We start from the raw sequence: 6,253 nt of genomic DNA on the forward strand, positions 1-6,253 counted from the left end.
CAGAAATACACATTAATTTATATAAATGCAGTTTCTACGATGGAAAAAGAATGAAATAGTTTTTAAAATGTGATTGGACGTTAAAAAAGCATTCAGAATACTTGTAAAAAGTATTCAAAATACCATAAAACACTTTAAAAAATATCCGGAATACTTAAAAAGTATTCCGAATACTACCCAAGTCTGCTGCGTAGTAAACAGTCATTGTTATCTGCGAAATATTTGTCTCCTCTAAGAAACATAGCACGGACAATACAATTTGTTTAAACTTTATGAAGTTATGTATTTAATTGAGACGATTTTGATAACTACCGACACTAAATAGCTGTCAAATGTGTTTTCGTGAATGTGTATACTATAATGATATTACCATACATTTAATTGGCTACGACAACTCAATTTCTTCGCGAACTGTCACATCGATAAGTACACTTTAAAAGTATTTCAACACTTAGTCCGTTGTATGTAATATAATGTTATATATTCATACAACTTGAATTCGTAAATTACACGATAGCGACGAAACTGAGGAACTTACCTTGCAACTTGTGGTGTTCTGGTTGTATTCGGTTATACGTTGCACAGCACCGATTCGTCGACAGATGTATTCAGAAGTAAAACGAGTTATTTGACGTTTTTCATGCGAATTTATCACAGCAGGTAAAATATATTTTCAATTATTGGTATAAAAATAATAGAAAAAAAGAATGTTTCACAAAACGTTCAAAATAATGATAACGATGCATGAAAGTAAAATAACAAAAAGAAAACGATCGTCGGAAATATGGATTCGTATAAATTCCACCACAGATCATCACGAGAAAACAGCCACTGCATTATATCGTAACTCATTGGCCATCGTTGAATTACTATTTTCCACATTTCCTACGGACAACATAATAATATTATTTAATGTCTTTGATTCGATTCAATTGACAGCTTAAGAAAATATCACCTCATACTAATAATATTATAAACACACCGCATTCGTATGTAAGGGTGAATTGCAATTGATCAAACACAGTATATGTCCATAAATATTTTGGAATTTAATAACTAGAGGTGATTTTTCGGTTTACTTCGATACTTTATTATAACAAAAAAAAAAAAAAAATGTATTTCGAGCACGCGTGAGCGAACGAATCTATCACAAAAATCGGTGCTTTAGCATCAAAATCAATTGGAATTAATATCGGCAAGGCCGTATCTGTGGGGGAGTCCAAGAGGTCTGGACCCCTCCCAAATTTCTTAAAATACTAAAGATATTAATTTGCCTTGCCGATATTAATTTTTTTCGTTCGCTTAATGGATCGTCGTACCGTACTAAAATTTTATTATTATTATACGGGCGGTATTTTCCGGCGTTGTGGCGATAATAGGTTATAATACATACGTCTCACCAGCTTACTCCATATCAAAATATGGGGTAAATATTGTATGGATTTGTATGACTTATTTCAACCCTTAATTTTCAAAACTACCCTTGGGTGGGCTGGCGAGATGTCACCCCAGCCCGCCCACCCCTCAAATTCAAAAATTAACTATGTCATTCAATTAAACACCATTTATATGGATTTGTATGACCATTCCCGCCACTTGTATGCGTATTGAATTTGAGTTATATCAAAAGTAGAAAGGGCGGGTTGGCGAGATGTCACGCCAATCCAACCACCTCTCAAATTCAAAAATTCACAGCGCCAATCGATTCTCCGTCATTTGTATGGGTAACACATTACATACATTATTTAGGTAAATGTATGTAATAGGTGTAGATCACGAAGTAAGTGTAACTCCAGCTAAATTATATAATAAAATGTAATGTTGGTTGATAGGCGAGATTTCTTATTCTCTTATTGATAGTGAGTACGCGCCATCATATCAGACGTATAATAAGCGAGAAATGAATACGATGACTGCTGTTGCATTCTCGAGAGACGTCTATCAACCAACATTCGGTATAACACTTAAGCGCGCTCCTGTATGGGAATTTATCGGTTGTGCAGGAATTGAGAATATGAGCCGATAGCGCGCGGTACTGAGCGTGGCTAAACGCATGCATGCGCCGTGTGAAAACACCAAACAGCGCAATCTATCGAGCGTTATACGGTTTCGTTTGTCCGGGTAGCGTCCTCTTAAGTGCTCTTATTAAGTCATCCGCAGTGTCACTATCATGCGTTTCTTTGTATTCTTCAAAGAGTTTCTTACATGCCATATCCCATCCTAGAATATACGTTTTTCTGTAGCCTCTAGATATATGCTTTGTTGCTGTCTTCTTTATTGCTTTACAAAATCGATCATAATTGCAGGAGGTTGGTGGAATCCATTTAACTATTCTATTTAAGTCCTTGGCATATTCGTCCCACTTTGCTAATTTAAAATTCCATTGTTTAGGTATGGACCTAACTATTGGAATCTGGAGACCATAGTCTATTAAAACTGGTCTGTGTTGACTGTGTGGGAAATTTTCCAATATCGTTCTGGTTGCAGTTGTGCTGTCAGCCATCGATTTCCTTGTTAGGATACATAGATCTGGAGAGTAGTCCTTTTGCCATATGGCTGAATGAAATGTCCCCTTTTCTTTAGCGTTGTATTTAAGTACCATGTTATTTAAAGTGATCCAATTTATAATGATATCCCCATTGCTGTCATTTAGGTCATATCCCCACATTTGGCTGTGACTGTTGAAGTCACCAACATAAACCGCCAGATGCTCGAATAATTTTATAGGAGGGTTACTCCATGCTATGTTTGGTGGTTTATAAGTATTTATAACGGTTATTTCACATACTTCTATTGCTAAGACTTCGATGTTCCCACAGCTTTCGCTGACTATCATCCTTGCACTGTCAATGTTGTCTCTTAAAAATGTCGCTACATCATACTGTTTATGGTGAATAGCTCCAATAAAAACATAACCAGCAGTGTTGGGACTTATCTAGATAAATTATCTAAATAGATTTCTTGTCATCTTTTATCTTATCTAGATAAATAACGTTAAGTTATCTAATTACTTATCTAAGATAACATTTTTACTTATCTAAATAATTTTATCTAGATAATTATCTGTATTTTTGTCAAGATTAGAGTTATTTTTATTCTTGTACGGAGATGAATCCAACAAATCAGAGATCATCGAAATCGGTCCAGCCGTTCTTGAATTATAAATTCTGTAAATAACCTGACTTTCTTTTATACACATAGATTTTGTATTCACAATCATAATTTGTGTATTATTAATAAGTAATTATTATTCCTTGGTATGACATTTTGTTTGTATTTTCATGTCGGGAAAATATTTTTGGTATTTTTAAATTAAATTTTTTATTTTTCCACGGAAGTTCCAAATATAGTAGGTATTTGATTTTAGTATATACATGTAACTCATACGCTGAATAGTCATTACTTCAATCTTGGAACCCGTAAAGTCATAACTACTTATAGAATAATGAAAAATCATCAAATTTATATTATATGGAAAACAATATTGTTAACTTAAAATAATTTTTTATGTATTCGGTATTCATCCTGATAAGTACAGAGCAATTTTCATTTTTTTTTTTTTTTTTATGTAACATTTTAGTAATTAACCATCATATTGTAACTATCATATTATATTGTACATTATATATAAATACTGCTCAATGGTACACTAAATTACTACAATAAACATTAAACACCTAGGTACCTATTGATAATAAAATTATAATTGAGTCTTCATAGATATTTTTAGAATATGAAATATTGACAAAAAAATAATATTTTTTGAAAATATCTTTTTTTTTATTTAGATAAAAATGAAATTATCTTTTATCTTTATTTAGATATTTTAATTTTTTTTATCTATTATCTTTATCTAGATAAATTTTGCATTATCTATTCCTAACACGATAACCAGCTATGCACCCTCTTTTGCATAGATCAGCGTTATCAACTGTATGTGTTTCTTGTATAGCAATTACATCAATAGCCTTTTGTCTGCAAATACTTCCTAACACTTTGCTCTTAGCATTTGATATTCTTTCGATGTTGAAGTGGCAGATCCTTAGAACCGCCCCTACTCTCAGCGTCATATGGTCCTGATAAGGACCATATTCTGCATGTTAGTGTGTAACTGTGTTAACTGTGTAGGCTGGGTAACAACGCCTTGATGGTGGTATTAGTTGCGTAGAAAAGAGAACTTCTTGCTTTTAAGCTGTCTGTTCAGGTTTCCTTAGCGCATGCAGGAAGGGCAACAAGCAGGCTACCACCATCCTCCCCTTGCCTATGTTCGGATTGTTAATACAATGCTGGTAAGACATTTTAATTGTATAATTATTTATTTATTTTATTAATTATAATATTAATAATAATTAATATTAATAATATTAATTATTTATTATATTTATTTTTCAGGTTTTTACCAGAATCTTCCTAATGGTTGTTGTCTCAAGGGAGAAAATTACAAGCTTGAGCTATTATGACTAAACTTGTTCCATCTGCAGTCTATGCTAATATTGATCATGATAACCAAGAAGCTGTTGAAATTGAAATGGTTGATTAAGATGAAAAGTATTTTATTTTAAAATGAATGATATTTTTGTTTGATAAAGTAGCCAAAGAAGAGAATTGGAAAATGTATAGAATTTTTTTCAACTTTTTCTCCATTATTTTCTACTTGTGATTTGTCTGCTAAGACTGTAATTTGTCTTTCTTGTGGATTTGTGTATGGTTTATCATATTATGTTATTGGTAAGTTAAATGTATTTATTATTTTAAATATATATTGTTGAAGAATGAATACCTATTAATTTCACTATATTATGATATAATTAAATATATAATTCTAATAAATTTTGTATGAAACTATAGCCAATTTATTACCTGCGTTCAACATGTTCAACACATTTTTTTCCTTTAAACATTTTTTTTTTATATTATTCATTTTTATTATTTATTTTTCATTAAACTTGTAATTATTTAATTTCTTGAGTTTTTTATGTAGCTACTGAATAATTATAGAATAATATTGTTCTATTTCTACTTTTAATATTTTTAATTATTTATATTGTATTGTTTAAATCATTTTTTTTTTTTTTATATATGCTTGGTATAAGTTTTAAATTTTAAAGTAATAAATTATAATTTTTTCACTTTATTTTGTATTTATTTTATTTATTTACTTTGTAGGTTTATTTAATATATTATATTCAATTTTCTATTGAAAAACCACAAAATAGATAACATCAAATATCTTTTAATGAAAAAACTTTAAATTAAAGTAACATACCTGTTTTTGAAACCATCATACATTTAATACTCACTTTGTTATAAAATAATTGAATATAACTATTTAATTGTAATTATTTTATTTTTAGCATTAAATGGTGATAATATTACTGCTGGTCGTTACATATATATTGCTTCAAATGGAATTGTTTAAAATTTAGCTTATTTGTCAACTATTCCATTATTACTTTATACTGGACGAAAAAAAGCAGTTTTTGGTTTATTTTTAACATCAGGAATATTATAGCTTACATTGTTAGCAATACCACAAGATAAATTTTGAATTTAGAAATCAAGATTTATTCAGTATTATAAAATAAATTTTTATTTTTCAAAAGAATCAAATCTCTTATTATTTGTTGCTTTGCTTGGTAAATTCTGTGTAAGTGCTGTGTTTTTAGTTAGTTTACTTTATATATCAGAATTATATCCAACTTTTATAAGAAATACTAGTCTTGGAGTCTAATTGACTCTTTCTCAAATTGGATCTATTATTGCACCTTATCTAATTGAACTATTGGTAATAAAAATATTTGAGTATAACTACAATAGTTAATTGTAATTGTTTTTTAATGTTATAGGGAGCTAAGATATATAAGATATATAAGATATATGATGTCTTTGATTTGTTAATTATTGAATTCAATTGTTTTTATTGAACTAGTTAACCATTATTTATTTAACATTTTGATGCTATGGGTCTTATTGTATATCAATATTATGTTAACCATTAATGACTAATTTATAAGTATGGACAAATATTTATAAAATGTTAAAGAGCATTGTTAAACATTGAGTTATATTTTAGAATAGGCTTGCTTTTTTTCTTATAAAATTTTCATTTAAATAGATAAGTAAACTTAGGCATTTTATGTAATTCATACTTCATACATTTTGAGGGAATGTTTGTATTTTTGGAGTCATACTCTCTCTTCTAATCTCAACCAATTTTTGTTTGTTAAATTGGTATACATTTTGCATTTGTTAA

The sequence above is a fragment of the Sipha flava genome, unplaced genomic scaffold (assembly GCF_003268045.1).
Source record: "Sipha flava isolate LNK unplaced genomic scaffold, YSA_version1 310_pilon_pilon, whole genome shotgun sequence".
Taxonomy (NCBI): Eukaryota; Metazoa; Arthropoda; class Insecta; order Hemiptera; family Aphididae; genus Sipha; species Sipha flava.